This window comes from Drosophila guanche, unplaced genomic scaffold (genome assembly GCF_900245975.1).
Source record: "Drosophila guanche unplaced genomic scaffold, DGUA_6, whole genome shotgun sequence".
Lineage (NCBI taxonomy): Eukaryota > Metazoa > Arthropoda > Insecta > Diptera > Drosophilidae > Drosophila > Drosophila guanche.
In genome coordinates, this window is record NW_022995767.1 from 128,977 (window position 1) to 149,544 (window position 20,568).

A 20,568-nucleotide genomic window follows, 5' to 3' on the forward strand; every position below is an offset into this window, starting at 1 on the left:
AATCGATGGCCGACGATTCGGCATGCGACGAGACCACCTTGTATAATTGCATCATGGACCGGGGTAGGTTCGTAGCCAAAGCAGAGAGTAACAACTACGCTAGGGGCCCGATCCCTTGATGGCCACAACTCGGACAGCACTCTCAACCGGCCGAAGAAGTGCCCATCGCCCAGGCATAGAAAGTGTAGATTCGGATGATCGTGATTATAATGAAAGCAATTAGACAGCAGCGCTCACTGCATACGGTAATGAGTGCTAGTGCACAAGTGTGTCACTCCCATTAAATTACACAGATCAGGCACAAACCAGCGACCATCAAATTACCATTCGAGTACCTAGTAAATGCATTGGGAACAAATTATATCCTAAATGAAGCTGGGTCCCGCTACCTCTGTTTCTGAAAATTTTACCTAATCCTTTAGCCTTTAGCATATTAAGTGTACCAATTAAAGCAGGATTCTAGACCAAGTTTCAATAACTTTAAATAAAACAAGGAAGGACGTGTGAGACGCTTCTTACGCGTCACAACTTTATACCCGGTACTCAATAGTACGTTAGTTTTTTTTTTTAATGTTTTACATTTTACATTTTTTTACATATGTCATCTTCATCTCTATCACTTCTCCTACCCCTGTATCAGTATTATATCACAGCACTCTGGAGGCAAAGTTCGGTAGCTCTAGCTCTTATAGTTTCTGAGAACAGGCCGACAATAGAGACGGACAGACAGACATGGCCATATCAATTCGGCTATTGGTGCTGATCAAGAATATATATGCTTTATGGGGTCGGAAAAGCTTCCTTCAGTGCGTTCCATACCCTGCAGTACGGGTCAACGATGTGTAAGCGACGACACATCGTCATACCGACGATGCCAGCGTCATTTACCCATCCTACATAAGCGATGATTAGTAAGTAAGCGATGACGTGTCATCGTGAGCACACCGATTTATAACTGATAAATTTCCCTTAGAACTAATGCCCTAATAAGTAATGCATTTTTCTTTGTTCTTTCACAGAACCTTTTAGTTAATCTGCGGTTAGCCCGAATAATTTTTTTTGAGTGCTCTTCACCTGAATCACCTCTGAAATTAAATGAACTAATTGATATATATGTATGTACATACATATGTATGTAAGTTTTTTTTTGTTGCTTTTTTGTTTGAACTTACTCTTAAAGAAGAAGTAGAAGACATCGTTCACATAACGATATCGTTCACATAACAGAACACGTAGTAAAAAGCCTGCCAAATAAAATGCATCAAACAAATTTGATCAGTTAATCGTATTTTCCAATTTATGAGATATTTAAAACAGCAATAAAATTGGTACTTTTTCCCTGCACATTCTGTGCAATAATGACCGCTAGGTTTCACAGGTTTCTTTGATGGTCACTCTTTTTGTAATCCAGAGCGTTAGAACACGAGTTTGGTTTTAACTTTTAAAAATTAGCTTTTGGCCACTGTTTCCGCAACTCCTCGCAACCAGTTCGGAATCAAAATCTCGAAATAAAAAGCCAAGTGCTGCTGGTTCGACCGAGTCGGAATTCAAATCAATTGAATCTCTTCTTTTCAATTTCGATATTCACCTATTAAATGCACGTTCTTCCTCTTTCACTATCGTATTCACATATTACATGTATGTTCTATAGCAACAAACTTCTGTGAGTATGTCGTAAATGCAACAATTCAATATCTTAATGCTACAAATTCATTTTACTTATAAAAAATACTAATTGCTCCCGGCCATAAGCCCTTTGCGCTAATTTGGCGTAAACAGCCACCAAAACTGGTCATTGGGACAATAGTGCATCTGCACCTCAGCGGTGTTCTGTCAAAATTTAAATTTTTTCTTCATCTGTCATCTACATCTACAACACTTCTCACACCAACACGCTCGCCGCCCTTCCCAAGTCCCACATAATGCAGACTCGCGGCAGAGGCAGCGATCGGACAAGAAAAAAAAAAACAAATATAAGCTGCGGGACGGGGTGGGTTAAAAGTCGTAAGAGGAATCGGCAGGGGGAGGGCAGAGGCAGGGGCCAAGCGAAGCAGAAGCAGAGTGTGAATGAGAGAATGTAAAAAGAGCAAAAAAAGCTGCGAGACAGGGTGGGTTTAGCCACTGGAAATTAATTTCTCCATTGTGGCTATAAAAATGATCCGATCGGATCCCAATTTGGTGATCTGATAGAATATATGTACTTTATGGGGTCGGAAACGCTTCCTTCTGTGCGTTGCATACAACCGTTATTCCCCACAAATACAATATACCCTATTTATCGAGTACCGGGTATAAAAAGAATTTACAAAATCAAAGACAATTATGTATGTACCTGCTCGACTTTAGAGTTGCTTTTCTTTTTTGTTTTTGTTGTTCGACCGTATGCAAACTGAAATTTCGTGTAAAACGCAAATAATTCAGATACAATTTGATACAATTATTTAAATGAAACACTGAACCGAAAATGTTATGTTACGCACCGAGAGGAAACGAAAAAAAAACTACGAAAACGAGATGGGACGTGTGAGACGCTTCTTACGCGTCACAACTTTTATACCCGGCACTCAGTAATACATCAGCACCTTAGGTTATTTGGCAAATTATACATTTTTTCGTTATCTGTCATCTAAATCTAAAACACTTCTCACACAAACACGCTCCTTTAGCTCGTTGCCCTTCCCTAGATCCACACACTACAGACTCGCGGCAGAGGCAGCGACCGCACACAAAAAATAAAAACAAATATAAGCTGTGGGACGGGGTGGGTTAAAAGTCGGCAGAGGCAGAGGCAGAGGGACGTCAGAGGCAGGTGCCGAGTGAAGCAGAAGCATTTCATTTCATTTCTTCATTTTGGCTATAATAATGATCCAATCGGATCCCAATTTGGTTATCTGATAGATATGGTGATTCCCTACGGAATGGCGTTTTAAACCCCGGTACTCGAAGATTAAATAGGATATATTGTATTTGTGTGAATAACGGTTGTAAGTAACGCACAGAAGGAACCGTTTCCGACCCCATAAAGTATATATATTCTTGATCAGCATCAATAGCCGAGTCGATTGAGCCATGTCCGTCTGTCCGTTCGTCCGTCTGTCCGTCTGTCCGTCTTGTTTGTCCGCTAGTTCTCAGAGACTATGAGAGCTAGAGCCACCAAATTTTGGATTCAGACTGCTGTATGCTCACACTGAAACCAGTGTATTAAAAAATTAGCCCCGCCCCCTGCCGCACCCGCAAAAGGGCGAAAACCTCGCAAACCTACAGTTTTGAAGATAAAAGAAAACTAACGAGAAGGGACGTGTGAGACGCTTCTTACGCGTCACAACCCGGCACTCAGTACAAAATCTGCACCTTAGCGGTTAGTTGTCAAATGTTATATATTTTTTCATCATCTGTCATCTACATCAACAACACTACTCACACCAACACGTTCCTTTAGTTCGCCAGCGCCGTAATATTTTTTTTACAGATATACATAGGAATAACATCAATCCGTAATGTTACGTACCCAAAAATTAACGGTGCGCACCCCTGTTAGGATAACAGCTGTTAAAGTCAGCTGTTTGCTACGATCGATAGAAAGTTATCGGAAAACTAATTTTGTTCATGAAGTTTAAAGTGCAAGAATTGACAAATTTACAGGTATTAAAGAAGTGTTTGTGAGTTTGAAATTAAACAATTTAATGGCTAGTTTCTTAAGAAGTCCATATTTGTGACGAAAATTTCTCTTTGAATAGACTTACAAAGTGTTCGGTTCCCGGAAGCATTAAACTGCATTGTTATTGTTGAGTATTCAATTCTTGATCCAATTTTTGTTATTTTTTCTTGCGCTTTTCTGCTTTTCTGCAAAAGTTGGGATTTTCGGAGTTGTTTGCAATGAGTGAAGAAGAAAATTGCAGAAGAAGATGCCGATTTGCATTGAATTCAAGTGTTAATACCTGTCACTAGCCTTGATAACTATAAGGGTTATTTGTAGACCCTTCGAAGAAATTTTATTTACAGTTTGTCAATTCATCAACAAATCGCAAAAAACTGTGCAGATTGGCTAAATTCGTGCTCAATTTTACAATTATAATAACGTCGAGACATTTCCAGTATCTCTGGACTGCCTTGCTGAGTGCTATTGTGTCCCACATTCAACAACTCAAAGGAAAGAAGCTGCTTGCAGTATACAAAGAAGTCAATATAAAAAGCCGATTATCTTCTACTTTTCCATTTTTAAAAGTCCAGCCACAACTTTTGAAGTAAAATATGGCATTGCTTTACAACTTCCCATCATTTTTTGTTTGATTCAATTTAAAAATAAAATAAAAATTCGAATTTACCCTGAAGAAAAAGCGGTGGCACGCCCATTTTTTCAACAAACCTTCCTTTCACTATTATAGACTCATATCAAAAAACTAAATCAAAAAATATTGTTTCGTTTGGATGTTATTAATTAATGCCACAAAAAGTGGTCAAATGCCCCATAGTATACTGCAGGGATACATCCACTTTCGCGCAGAATAACAATACATATGTATGTGTCTATGTATGGACATAAATATGTGTGTGTGTCCTCATCGGAGCTGAGGAGCTATTCGATTTAAGTCTTTTTGCAGACGTTAGTGTACAGCAGAGACTTCCCAATTACATGATAACCCCATATAAAACACTAAAAGACTACGGCGGCGACGACGATGGTGTTTTTAACGATGATGATGATGATGATGATGATGTTGAAGATGTTGAAGATGTTGAAGATGATGACAGCCAAGAGCTATGACTCTCGGCTTTGAGTCTGACCCGAGATTGGGGATGTAGGTGTATGTGTGTGTGCGTCTGCTTGTGGGTTTTTATTCCAGGCGAAAAAAAACTTATTACCTAGTAGGAACAGATAGCAAGAAAACTGAATGAATGGAAAATTGTGGGAACAATGGGCGCAGAGCGTGAGAAATTTCTATCGCCAACGCGTCCATTTCTGGTGGTGCTTCATAGGTAAAGCAGGTTTGGGAATGTTTAGCAGATAATGCTGCCATTAAAGGCCACCGCCCAAGGTATTCCACTGAGAAAACCGTGTGGCATGCATACAATCGAAACACACATACTACATACATAATACATATATCCATATGTATATACATATGTACACATGTCTGTGTGTTGTCTGCATTTTCTAAAAGTTGCGCAGATCTTTCTCGAAAACGCCGCATTTAAGTTGACTACGTTTAATTTTCAGCCACTTCATATTCCGCTCGCCCAATTGTCTCTGAAATTTGTATGCGAAAATTTCCTTGACCAAACCTCGCATCACCTCACCTCATGCATGCCTCTTCACCGAGTTCAAGGCGAGACGTTTGACATGCCCGCTCGTGGTTCAATGTCTGTCGATCCTCTGTGCGTGACTCGGCACTGCATGCATCCTTCCGTTCCCGTCCCCCTCAATGGCTATTAGCAGAAAAATCATGACATATGTATGTCATACATGTATGTACATACATATGTATAAGAAGGAATTAGGCACTCCGCGGAAAATGAAAATGTCACTGTAAATAACTTATTAATATGATGTTTATGCCGAAATTAATGCAGTAACAATACCTGTGTACATTCCTTTGTATGTATATTTGCATATTCGCCTACCCTTTCGCTCGCACTTATTATTGGCATAGATAGTTGACTACCTTGTATAATTCCAGCACACCCCAGTCCCTGCCCCATTCGTGTACAACCGAGAATGCGAGCTGTGCCCCTGTGTCATTGAAACGTCTCTTCGCCTTTGCCGTTGCGCATTCTTATATTCTTTCTAGACTTGAAAACACAGCAGGAAATAACAATAACAATAATTTGTTACATAGCTACAGATACGCAATAAGCCATTTCCGAAACATCTCACTTTTGGCGCACTTCAAAGCTGCTAAGTGAAAATGGACAGCATGGAATGAGATCATTAAGCGAGTTTCCCCGAAACGGGAGCCATAAAAGACTGTAAATTAAAAAGGTAACTTTAAACATTGTCATTAGAGGGAAATCACTTACAACCCGACCGAAGAGATACCGACACCGACCCAAGCTGTTCCCTATCGACCTTGAGCCGAATGAACATATTTATTCCTAGCATTTATTCTTTTTCCTACATTATCTAGCCCCAACTTTTGTCATTTCCATCTGACTACTGACTAGAAGAATTTTTACATACATACATATGCTACTACGTTTTTGTTCGAAAATACATACATACATCTTTCTAGAAGCGTATACTTACACAACCCTGACCGATGAGAACTTGCCGTGTGACTGGCATGTAACTCAATTTGTGACTGAAAAGAATCGCCCTTCGTTGGAAACCGAAAAAGTCGTCGTGTTTCCCTGACGGCCGTATCTCTATCATGATCTCAGTCTCATCGCTCGTTAAGGATTTCCTGGTAACTTGTTAATACATATGTATGTTATGTGAATAGACTGTCACAAGATCACGGGAATGTGTACAGACAAACAAGAAAGCGCACAGAAGGGAGAAAAGTGAAGTTTATGGAAAATATTATTAGTATTATATATTTTCTTAGTTTAACATCCATATTGACATTAAAAATCATTATTCTTATTTCTTTTTGCAAAACATACCACTAACTTTTTGTATGTATGCACGATATTTTTTTATTAGCAAGGGGGTGGGGGCTCTTTCAGTTACTCGCATTAATATAATTACGTACATATTTTTGAATGTACATTATATATGTACATACATATGTACAGTGTTTGTATGCCATTGCCATTTATTAAACGTTTGTGGTTTGCGGACGGAGCTGCACTAATGACTCTCAGCTGTCCGAACTGCAGCAGCAGCCAAAAGCTCGGATCAACGCAAGAACGCAAGCTATAGGGCAGAATAGGAGTACTAAACAAACAGTTATGCTCGATGGCATTTACTTAATGGATTATCTGAATTTGTATGCCGGTCTGCTCCGAACATCCTCCTCCCGTTGAATGAAGTTGGCCTTCAATTGATCCAGGGGTCAACGGGCAGGAAGGCTACCTTTCCAACAGATCTCTTCTCCTTGAGGGGAGGCAAGTTTTCCTCTTTTATGAGAACAACGCTTCCAACGTTGATGTTGTCCATGTTGGCTCTCCACTTGCTCCTCTCCTGCAGCAAGGACAAGTATTCAACGCTCCATTTTCGCCAGAAGTTTTGTTGCATCTGGGACACCTGCTGCCAACACCTTAGACGGCTAGCGTTGAGTTTTCTGACGTCCGGCTCTGTAAAAGTCGTGAAGCTATCTCCTTTAGAAAGTGGGATGGGCTAAGCACTTCCTGACTGTCGGGGCCTTCTCAAAATTTATAAAGGGTCGAGAGTTCAGAATGGCCGATATCTCATATACGAGAGTACGAATCTCTTCAGGGGTTAGCACAGTGGATCCGACGACTCCATAAAAGTGGTATTTTGCCAACTTGACAGCCGCTTCCCATAACCCTCCAAAATGAGACTAACGAGGAGGGATACATTTCCAGTCATTCCATCGCTTAGGCAAAACTAAGCCATGACCGAGGTGTTTCGTTCACTATTGATCAGTGCCTTGAGCTCGAGCAGCTCTTCTTTTTCTCCCACAAAATCGGTTGACTTTTCGGCTGATGAAGCGCCTTAAAGCTGCCATGAATAAGACTGTAGTTAGATCCACGATGACCTCTAAGTGCGTAGTCTTTATTGAGAAACAGACGAATATGGCAATGTGGCATTTACATGGTGGCTTAGTTCGAGCATTAACCTTATGGTAGAACGGCCCACAAAAGTTTCAGTCAATTTCAGTTGTGTGGAATGCGGGGTTCGACTGGACGCGATCCGCTGATAAATCTCCCATCACATGCTCAGCCAACTTACGACGCTTGCAACTAAGTTTCGCCCTCCAACAGGCCTGTCTTTCTGACGAAGCGATGCCAGTAAAGCCTGTGGCCCAGCGTGTAAGAACTTTTCATAGTAGAATGGGTTGATTGCCTTCGTGGTCGGATGACACTTCGGAAGAAATATGGGATGCTATGCATCGAATTCCATGTTCTAGTTTTGAAGCCTCCCGCCCACGCGAGCAGTCCATCACCGAGCAGCGAGTGCACCGAAAGCAGTTTGCTCTTGGCCGTAAATGCTCTACTGGCTATGAGTGCGTTGAGCTCCTCAGCAATACGAGCTAGCTGGATACTTTTTATGAGCAGACGCGTGCCTCCGTCCAGCTCCTCTAGGGTGAGTGTTGCACTTGATTGAAGAATTTTCTTGTTTCGAAGGGAGATAAAACGATGAATATATTTAAAGATAAGAGGTCCTTTAAAAATTTTCCAACCAATGCCGTCCGTCTGCGCTCCGGTAGGTCGACCGTTGTCCACAGCTATCTTGAAGAGTCCGATAACAGATAGGGTGCTACATTTAGCAACAATTCCAAATCTAAAAGCTCTTTTGGAGAACATTCTCTTGATACGACGTCTGCTGGGTTGAGGTCGGTTGGAACGTGCTGTCACTCCATTTCCCTCGTCAACTGCTGGATTTGCGAAATTCTGTTTGAGACAAAAAACATTAAAGCCTGATGGGGCTTTACGTATCCAGGACAGCACAATAGTTGAATCCGAAATCCAAAAATGGAAATCATAGGGTAATAGAGGCTTTCTTGAACGCTAACGACGAGCTTAGTGGACAATTCCCACCTTGGACTTTGAGAAAAGCAAGCGAGAATGTCCTTGAATGTTCGATCTTATGTACGGTCATGCTGGCATCACGAGTGCGTGCAACTGAAGAGAGAAGTTCGGCAACATAACAAAACGAGGAAATTTGAAGTTCTGGTTATGCGTAATTGAGATGTCATATCTGTCCAGACTGTCGATAGAGTCTCGGGCAATGCGTCATCCAATCCTAAATCCTCCTTCAATAAGCTCTGCAAGTATATTTTGGCTTTGCCAGAAATAGGTGCTATTAAACCGAGTGGATCGTAGAATCTCGCTATAGAAGACAGGACAGTGCGTTTGGGGGGCCATCTAAAGTAGGCTCCAGTTCCATTATGGAACTTCTCCCTGTCTTCTTCCGGCTCTTCGTCAAGAACACTAGGCTCATTGGAGCACCATTTGCGTATGGGGAAGTGTCCTCTATCCAGGAGTTCCTTTACTTGACGCCGGATTACAAGCACCTCCTCAATTGTGTCACCACCAGACATCAGAAGTCCCTTCTCACAACTTGAGCTCCAATAGGAAACGACGCCTCCTCGTAGTAAGATAGTTGGTACACATATTCTTAGCTAGTAAACCTTGAGTTCATCAGTAGGCGTTTCGCGGCAAAGAATACATTGCAAATATTCATCCGGGTGAGCCATCCGTACACAGCGATAAATCTTGGTAATGTGTCCACAAAGGGTAATCCCGAAGAACCTGAACCGAACAAGTGTGCCGAATATTTTTGGCTGAATCGACGAAGTGCGAGATAGAATGAGTCACCAAGAGCCTAACAGAATATTGACCATTGTCCAGACGAGAGCAGTTATCCTTGAATAACCGCTCGCAGAGTATATCCTCACTTGAAGCAACTGCCTCCGACGAGTAACAGTTTTAAACCTCCCAAAAGCGCTTCCCAGCCTCAGACAGGGAAGGCGAGGGCCTTCCTTTGGTAAGACCGGTCTAGCTGCCGTAGCCAAAGCGCAGCGATTGTTGGTGGTGTTGGTGCAGATGGCCAGCCAGACGAGAGGTTATGAAATTGAGCTGCGATGCCGAATCAAGCTCCAGTTCTTAACCAAAAAGAGAAGGGACGTGTGAGACGCTTCTTACGCGTCACAACTTTTATACCCGGCACTCATTACTACTTCATCACCTTAGCGGTGATTTGTCAAATCGAACATATTTTCTTCATCTGACATCTACATCTACAACACATCTCACACCAACACGCCCCTTTAGCTCGCTCCCCTTCCTTAGACCCACACACTGCAGACTCGCGGCAGACGCAGTGGCCGCACACAGCAGAAGTAGAGTGTGAATGAGAGAATGTGAAAAAAGAAACAAATATAAGCTGCGGGACGGGGTGGGTTTAGCCAATGCAAATTAATTTCTTCATAGTGGCTATAATAATGATCCTATTGGATCCCAATTTGGTGATCTGATAGATATGGTCCCTACAGAATGGCATTTTTAGTTTTCGTTTATCTTCAAAATAGTAGGGCAGGGGCAGGGCTCATGTTTGAAATTTACTTGTAACCGTGTGAGTATACAGCAGTCTGGATGCAAAATTTGGTGGCTCTAGCTCTTATAGTCTCTGAGTACTAGGCGCTCATCAGGACGGGCAGAAGGACAGACGGGCGGACAGACAGACATGGCTCAATCGACTCGGCTATTGATGTTGATCAAGAATATATATACTTATGGGGTCGGAAACGTTTCCTTCTGTGTTACATACATTCGCTATGTGCACAAATACAATATACCTTATTTACTCTTCGAGTACCGGGTATAACAATGGCTGTAGCTGGCAACACGTAATCGGTTGGGATACTGGGAGTAGGTTCAGGGGGAGGTGATGAGGCCGAGCATCAAATTAATACAGATTTTTTATTTTGATGCACGCTTAAACTTTCCGAAGTTGTGGAAGATGCAAACGGGTTTCGAACGGCATTGCCTACAATTTCCCGACTTGCACTGCTGAGAGCCATGACCCTTGCGCAAAGTATTGAGGCAGAGTTGCATTTTCTTTGCTTCCTTGTAACGCAAAAGTAGGGGCCAAATTCAAGAGCATACTGCATTTGGTTAAGGTATGAACTTTTCCGCCACAAAACATGTTGGTTAGGTTCTTGCATGCTTTTCACACCTGATGGCTTCGTGTTTGAATTACCAACGCATTTTACAATTCTCCATCATCCTGTATCGCGTTTCCAGAAATGAAGGCATGGAGCTCCAATTTGACAGCTTTTTTATCGGCAAGTCTTCTTTCCATTTTTTCTGGGTCTTGGCATCCATCTCGAATTTCTTCTGATGAGGCTAAAGACCGAATTGTACCAGATGAGCAATGATTTGGTCAATAAGCTCTCGAAGACTTCTGGTATATAAATGTAGGTTAGGTTAGGTTAGGTTGAGGCGGCTGTCGGGGTTGTCAGAGACCCGACACACCTAGGCCGGTTTCGGCCCATTGTGATACCGCATGCTTTGTTCCCTTCTCCCTCGTGAGACCCTATTTTATCTATTATCCCATCCGTCTGGGACTAATTGTAGACATGTCCAAAATGTCTTTTAGAAAAGGAGCGCCCAAGCATTGGAGTCTCCTTCTACTGAGAGCCCGGCAGGAGCAGAGCAGGTGTTCCACAGTCTCCTCCTCGTCCTCATCTCTACAGCTTCGACAGAAGTCGTTATATGGGGCGCCCAGCCTGTTTGCATGTGTGCCTATTAGCCAGTGTCCCGTAAGGGAGCGTATGACTGAGCTGCACCTACTCCTACTGAGTTTGCAGAGGTCATCGGTGCGCTTCCTATTAATGTTAGGCCATGTTTGCCGAGTTATGCGACATAGTGGCACAGTTTGCCATCTGTCATTTATTAGTTGTTTAAAATGTTCTTTTATTTTGAGCTTGCAGGTGGCCATTGGCATACGAATATCCTCCTTATCATTGAGAAGGGGGATTGTTGTTCCAGCTCTGGCCAGCTCGTCTGCTATACAGTTGCCTTCAATGTCCTGGTGGCCCGGGACCCATATTAGGCTGATGACGAACTGATAAGCCATCTCATGAAGAGATTTGCGACAGTTTGCCACGGTAGCCGAGCTTGTTGTTATCGCATTCAGTGATTTGATTGCAGCTTGGCTATCACTATAGATATTTATGTGAGTTGCCGCTGAAGACAGCTCAAAGCTTCCTTGATCGCTATGACCTCTGCTTGGAAGACACTGCAGTGATCCGGGAGCCTGAAGGAGTAACTTATGTTCAGCTGTTCGGAGTAGATTCCTCCTCCGACCTTGTTGTCCAGCTTTGAGCCATCAGTAAAGATTCGGCTCCCTTTGGACCAGGTGGTCCCTCAAGCCAGTTGTTTCTGTGAGGGATGATTGTTTCAAAGGGGGTATCTGTATACTCCCTCGGAACGCAGTAGTCCGTTTTTATGGGGACGATTTTGTTTCCATTTAGGATGGACGCATGACCGGTGTGATGTGACACCCATTGGCCAGAGTCTCTAAGACGGATTGCTGCCATTTCTGCCTGCTCCTTACCTGCAAGGTCAAGGCTCTGCAGGCATAGTATANGCTTTGAGCCATCAGTAAAGATTCGAATGGCTCCCTTTGGACCAGGTGGTCCCTCAAGCCAGTTGTTTCTGTGAGGGATGATTGTTTCAAAGGGGGTATCTGTATACTCCCTCGGAACGCAGTAGTCCGTTTTTATGGGGACGATTTTGTTTCCATTTAGGATGGACGCATGACCGGTGTGATGTGACACCCATTGGCCAGAGTCTCTAAGACGGATTGCTGCCATTTCTGCCTGCTCCTTATCTGCAAGGTCAAGGCTCTGCAGGCATAGTATAGCATTTAGCGCATCCGTTGGTGTTGTGCTCAGAGCTCCACTGATGCTTAGGGCTGCAGGACGCTGCACCTTGCCTAGTTGTTTAGTGATGGTCCCCTTCGATAGGGCAGTCCACCACACTGCGACTCCGTAGAGCAGTATTGGTCTTACTATTGCTAGGTAGATCCATTGGACTATTCTTGGGTTCATGCCTCATTTTAGCCCAATGGCCTTCTTGCAAGTGTAGAGGGCTATAGTGGCCTTCTTCACTCTGTCTTTGATGCTCAGGTTCCAGCTTAGCTTTTTATCAATTAACAACCCTAAGTAACTGGCACTGTCGCTGAAGGAGAGCCTGCATCCGTTTAGTATTGGGGGGTTGAGGGACGGGATTTTGTATTTGGTTGTAAACAACACAAGTTCCGTTTTAGAGGGATTAATTCCCAGTCCATGCGACTTTGTCCATTCTGACAGTCGCGCGAGCTTCGCGGTCATTAATTCGCAGAGTGTTTGAGGGAATTTTCCCGAGAAGATAATGGCAACGTCGTCCGCGTATGCTACCACCTTACAGCCCTCCCCTTCCAGGTCACAAAGAATCTTATTGACTGCTATGTTCCATAGTAGGGGAGACAGGCCACCGACTTGCGGGGTGCCTCTGTTGACATACCTTGACTGAGTGGACGATCCCATTGATGATGTCACTGTCCTGCATGTGAGCAATTGATCTATGAGCATCACCAAGTGACAATCCACTCCCAGGTCAGTCAGGGCCTCTGTGATGGCTTCCGGTATGACATTGTTAAAAGCTCCCTCAATGTCTAGGAAAGCGATTAAGGAGTATTCCTTGACGTGTAGAGATTTCTCTACCGCCGAGATTACTTCATGGAGTGCCGTTTCCGTGGATTTCCCTTTTCGGTAGGCATGTTGGGCGCCTGACAGCCACTGAGGATTAATGGTTGTCCTCAGCTGCAGCCCTATTAGTCTTTCAAAGGTTTTGAGAAGGAAGGTAGCATAAATGTATATATACATAAATGTATGTGGGCTTTTGAATCGCGCATGCCTTCACCGAACTGAAGCCAACTGCCGGTATTTTACGCAATGCACTATTGGTACAAATCCCGAATTTGTGGCATTAATGTAATTTTGTTTGGGTTAAATATGTGAATGAAACTTAAATTTTCTGATTATCCTGAATATCAAGATAGAATAAAACTGGTTTTAAAAAATTTTTACTGAGTGCCATACATTTTTTGCGCGCTTTCAAGGTCGGCTTATTTCGAGATGCTAGGACTTGTGAAAAAGTGCGGGAAACATTAATCAACTTGCAGCTTTAATTTAAACTCGATTTCAAAATTTAAATAAAAGTAAAAATATGGAAATAATAGGTCGAGATATATTAGTTCATTGGTAATACATGTTTTTGATAGTTATGTGTAGTTTTTTAATTGTCCAATGTTTTGTTCGTGTATATTTTCGTCTTGGTACTAACAATTGCACGTGTTTTCTGTGGAATATTACTTTTGCACAGCACACCACTGCACAGAGGTTCAAGTTACATGTTATTAACCAATTATTATAGAATCATGTGGTGTTAATGCTTCTCGACTGTTTTTTTGAGCCATGTCTGTCTGCCTAGCGCCTAAAACTCAGAGACTATAAGAGCTAGAGCCACCAAATGTTGCATCCAGACTTCTGTATGTACTTCTGTACTTCTATTACAAGTGTATTTCAAAAATGAGCCTCCCCCCTTCCGCCACGCAAATCTACTATTTTGAAGATAAAAGAAATTTGTTGTTTTTTCACATTCTCTCATTCACACTCTGCTTCGCGCAGTGTGAGGCCTCTGCCTCTGCCTCTGCCGCGAGTCTGCAGTGTGTGGGTCTAGGGAAGGGGAGTGAGCTAAAGGAGCGTGTTGGTGTGAGATGTGTTGTAGATGTAGATGACAGATGAAGAAAAAATTTTAAATTTGACAAAACACCGCTAAGGTGCAGAAGTAGTACTGAGTGCCGGGTATAAAAGTTGTGACGCGTAAGAAGCGTCTCACACGTCCCTTCTCGTTTATAGTAAATACGACGTAAATGGGTTCCAGTTCGTATGGTGGCGGGAGGTATGCGGGTTCCAAATGACATTTTTTTCCGAAATTCTTTTTTAGTCTAACGAACCTTCATGTTATTTGTAAAGCTCTTGCTCTATTTCTTGGATTAATGCAAAAAATACGGGCTTTTTACCCATATTGCAATGTAGGAAATCACTGTTGTGTTTTCTTGCTTGCGCCTGAATTTATGTGTATATAAAACAGCTTGATCGCGAGTAATAAATTGCCTGAACGATATGGGTTATCTACAGATTTTAGAATTATTATTCGTGCTGGCTTCGATCACGTCGGGGTCACCAAATCAATTGTCATCTGCGTGCAATTCTGTCTTTGGCCTCGTCGGAGGAAATTTTAGATGGATTTATATTCGCATAGTAGCGCAGAAGTTGGATGCCAAGACCCGGGACATTTTGGTGATTTTGTCAATGTTTATATCACGTCGGCGTCACCAAAATGGTTAGAGGAGGATATCGATGGACGGAGCTGCACTAATGACTCTCAGCTGTCCGAACTGCAGCAGCAGTCAAAAGCTCAGATCAACGCAAGAGCGCAAGCTTTAACGCGAGAGAGTAAACTAAACTGTAAATCGTAAGCATACAAGCAATTATGCTTGGTCTTCTCCGAACACCAACGAAGAAGATTTCACAGCAGATCTTAAGCATTGTAAGGTGACTCTCCGACGTATCCAATGAGGTTGAGGTGGCTCAAATGGGGCCTAGATGAGGCCACCGGACGGGTCGCAGGCAGAGACCGCAAATAACAGTTATGAAGGCTAAATTTAAGTAAATAAATCAATGTGAAGGATATATGTTACAGCAACATAAAATATACCGAAAATTATATTTCAGTCATGGCTATTAAATCAGCCAAACCCTATATTTACGATGTATATATTAAAAATGATTTTTAATTCTATGTTTTTTTTTTTTTTAAATAACTTATTTTTGATTTTTATTATAAAAATCATAATTAATTCTTAATTTTGATTTTAAAAGTATATATTAAAAATAACTCTTAATTCTGATTTTTATTGAAACATATTATAAACATTATAAAAATAAAAAATTACTCTAATTTAAAAGTTGAAACTAATAGTTAAATTGATTGTCCTTTGAACTGAGTGGTTTGTTATCATGAATGTATGTATATTCCTGATCCTTGAGAAAATACCTTTCATGTGATACATCGCATGTCCTTCAAGGACGAATTTTAAGGATCTCACTATTTTCCTTTATATTTAGTTTTGAGCTTTCTTAATATGTTGGCAAAGGTCAGTCATTGTGTTTCTGTTTCCATAAGTCAGCAATTTGTATACAGTTAAAAACATAAATTGTTCATTACTCGCACTGCGCACTTTACTCAAGCTTTGATTACCGAATTCGCTTACCCATTGCACTATGGGGAAATTGACCACTTGTTGTGGCCAAACTTAATGTATTGAAAACGAAACAAGTCCCATAGTGCATTGCAGCGACCGTTTTTTCCAGTTCTTTATGTCACCCTCTTCGTTACTGAAGTTGTAGCATATATGTAAGCTCTTATCTCGCGCTCTATCCATCGGTCGCGCTATCCAGTCTCAGTTATATTAATAATAGTGTGATCTCTTAATCGTTGGAGAGTCTCAAGTTAAGGCTTACTAACTTACTAATCGCATTGCTTGTGCAGTGTACTTTCGTAACTCGTGGTTTAAAGTGAAGTTTTCGTAATGGGCCGCAAGCAACATAGTATTCAGGAAAAAATGAGAGTGTTTGCAAGATCTGCCGGCGCGTATTCAAGGGCAATTATTTAATCAATTTAAAGAGACACCTTATAAAGGAGCACAAGTCCCAGTACGAGAGCGAACTGAGGGAACTAGAAAGCATTGAGAACGTGGAGAAAAAGAAAATAATGTCCGTTACTTTCGGCTCAAATGAAGTCAATGATGCGTGTGTTCAGCTGGTAACAACGGAAAATATGCCATTTGCTCTGTTGGACTCTGAGCCGTTCAAGAAATTGACAAGCCAAATTTTTTTCCGGCTTGAATATGGGTTCCATAACATCCAGAAATATTATAGAGCATGTGGCGGAAAAATTTAAAATTGTCAATGCGTCCATCATTAAGGACATTACTGACACACAAGCTTATTTCCCTCAAGCTGGACATTGCTTCAAGGCACAGCAGAGGCATCGTGGGAGTAAATGCTCAGTATTACGAACAAAATTCCATTAAGGTGGTCACACTTGGAATAATCGAGCTGAACAAGAAACACACCGGCGTCAATCTGAGTGCGGAAATTGAAAGCATCCTTGAGGATTTCAGCTTGACGAAAAGTCAAATATATTCCGTCACATCGGACAACGGTCGCAATATCATAAAGTCCATTGAGATTATAAACGAAGACTCCGATGCTAGCGCCGATGATGACGAAGAAGAATTGGAGACTCAGGTCAATGTTTGTTCCATGGCATCGCTGAAGTGTGCTGCTCACACACTTCAGCTTGCAGTTAAGGATTTCCTTAAATTTGGTGCAAGTGATGCTCTTTTTGAGAAGGCTCGCAAGCTGATTAAAGCTCTGCGGACACCAACCTACAGGTATGTAGTAATTTGCAGTAAACTCTTACTTCACGTCGGAACCTTTCATAGTCCAGGTTTCACAAGACCTGGAATTCCTCTGTGTTAGACTGATTCTTCCCGGCCAGTCTATTTATGTCACTTGCTCGTATATTCCACCGACATCGGATGTATTAATATACCAGAAGCACTTGTCCGCCTTAAAAACTGGTTCTTCCTCGTTATCTGATAAAGGCCATTTAATAGTTCTTGGAGGTTTCAACCTGCCAGGTACTGTCTGGTCTTCAGTTAACGAGTCAAACAACCTTGTGCCCATGTCACGACATGAGTTTATTGATGGCTTATTAGACCTGTCCCTGTCTCAAGTCAACCATGTACAAAACTCCTTGGGTCGATTGCTTGATCTGTGCTTTGTCTCGGATCCGACCGTAGCGTTGTTAACACGAGCCCTCCCGCTCACTATACCTGAAGACTGCTATCAGCCTACTTTCGAAGTGTCGGTAGATATTGGACCTACTGTATCGGATCGTGCGGGTAGGCTATCTAAACGCCTCCGCTGCTTTCGTAAAGCCGAGTTTGCGAAGCTTAATAACTTAATTAGGGATTTTGATTGGTCCGCTCTGTACTTGTGCACGGACGTTCTTGAAGGCACAAACATTTATTACAATGTACTTGACACAATTTTTGGCACGTGTGTCCCACTTTCATGTCCGACTAGATCTGCGAAACATCCTTGGTTCACCAAAGAGTTATCCAGTCTAAAGAACCTAAAATCAAGACTATTTAAAAAATCTCAAGAAGTATGTTCTCCCACTTCTCTTTCTAGTTACTTAATAGCTCGGTCAAATTTAACTGTTCTAAATGCTGAATGCTATAGGAACTACCTCCTTCGATGCAGGATACATTTTTCACAGGACCCTAAACAGTTTTACAGCTTTGTAAACCGTAAACGTAGAACGTCCGCACATCCATCCTCGCTATCATTTTTGAATATGTCGGCAAACAATGATCAGCCAATCGCCGATCTTTTTGCACAATTGTTTCAAACCACCTATTCCCAGGAAAGCTACCCAGGTCATATGTATCCAAATAGTTTACCAAGGTCGAATGGCCTTTTCTGTCCTTGTTTAATGAAGGCTCCTTACTTCATGAACTTAAATTAGTTAAGCCGGTATTTTCACCGGGCCCTGACGGAGTTCCCGGCTGTGTACTCAGGTACTGTGCCGAGTCTCTGTGCGGACCTTTGCTTAAACTATTCACTCTATCTATCCATTCTTCTAGCTTTCCCCCCATCTGGAAGGAATCCTTTATAATTCCTCTCCATAAAAAAGGTAGCAAGTCTGACGCTAAAAACTATAGAGATATATCTAAGTTATCCGCTATTCCTAAAATGTTCGAGAAACTTTTAACTCCGCACTTGCAGCATCTCTGCAAATCACTTATATCTCCAGCACAGCAAGGATTTATACGGCGACGATCAACAACCACTAATCCTTTAGAGTTCACCTCCTTTGTCATTAAGGCCATTCGATTCTGTAAACCATTCTCTTCTTGCACAAAAGCTCGACCTTCTAGGGTTTCCGCCCAATCTGTTGAGATTAATTTCTAGCTACCTGTGTTCTAGGTCTCAAAGAGCCCTGTTATGGTTACTTCTGGAGTACCACAGGGTAGCCATTTAGGCCCCTTACATTTCACACTCTTTATTGATGACCTGGCTTCTGTATTAACAAATTCTCGAGTACTTATGTATTCGGATGATGTCAAACTCTGTGTCCAGTATAAGGACATTTCATTTCACTCTCGCTTGCAATCTGATCTCAATAGCTTTCAGTCATGGTGCTGTGCAAATATGTTACAGCTTAATGCCTCGAAGTGCAATGTAATGACTTCTTATCGCTCCAGCCCCTTCCTGGCTCCTTACAACCTCTGCGGTAGTTCTCTTGGGAAAATTACATTGGTTGATGGTCTAGGTGTTAAACTAGACCCCAAGTTAAAGTTTTCTGAACACATTTCTACCATGGTAAATAAAGCCATGGGTGTGCTTGGGTTTATAAAGAGGTGGTCAAAGGAATTTGATGACCCCTATATAACGAAGACTCTCTTTATTGTATTGAATCAGTACAGAAAAACTTTTTATTATTTGCCCTACTGGGCCTCAACTGGGATGCAACTGTGAGATTGCCATCCTACCGTAGTAGACTTCTTTTAATAAATCTTCCATCCTTAGTTATTCGTAGAAAAATGCTTGGTGTAATTTTTATGTACAACTTGATCAAGGGGGATGTAGACAGCCCTGACTTGTTGAGCCCCGTAAACTTTACGATCCCCATTAGACCCACTAGAAACTATATTCCTTTGTTCCTTCCACTGTGCAGAACGAATTAAGCCTTGCGCGAACCCTTTAGGGTTTTATGCTCTGATTATAATTCCCTCTATCACATTATATAATCGACTAACTCCCTTCCTCTTCTTAAATCTCTTATACCAGACTACCTCTTCCGTAGTTAGTTTAATTTTAGCTCTGTCTTGTTTCTGACTTTGATAATTTTGCTTGCTTAGCTATAGTTGCTCTAGTTTAGTTGTGTTTAGTTCTAATTTTCCTCGAATATTAGCCTTACATCTATCTGTCGGGCAACGACCCCACATTCATTATAAAGAACCGACAAGAGGTCATAGACCTTACCCTAGTGTCCCATAACCTACTAGACTCAATAAAGGGTTGGAGAGTCCTAGAGGAACACTCCTTCTCCGACCATAGGTACAAAGAGATGATACAATCTCTCGAGTGCCCAATACCCAGTTATACCCAGGAAAGCCAACTGGAGGTGGTGTACTCATCAGCCCTAGAAGAATTTGTTCCCCCAACAGCACCAAAATGCTCTAAGACACAAGACGACCTAAACAGTCTTGTTAGTAGATTCACGGAGGCATGCAACAAAGAATTCAAGGCTGCGTGTCCCTCCATCAAACCGAGAGGGAGAAAGAAAGATCCTCTCAAAAAGACATCCCTCTGTGGTATATATCAAGAGTAAAGATAGCACGTGGACCAACTCCAGCAAGGACTTCCTACGCATCCTACTCGACACTAACTTCCCAACCACCGAACCACTTGAACGCCTCAGTGGTGGCCCAGCCACCTCGAAGGCGCACCTCGTCACAAAACTGAAAATCTGCTGGTCGGTGAACAACTTCAAAAGGTTCAAATCGCCAGGTCCAGACAAGGTCTTCCCAGCTGAACTGCAGAAGGCTGGAGACCGGCCAATCAACTGATTACAATGTATCATCAAAAAGATACTGACGGTGGGGAAGATTCCTCGAGCAGGGCTCAAGGCAGAAATTGTCTTCATCCCGAAAGCGGGAAAAGCCTCCTACTCAACGGCAAAGGACTTTCAGACCAATTAGTCTAACCTCCTTTCTCCTCCAAACCTTTGAGAGAATAGTCGGGCTACAAC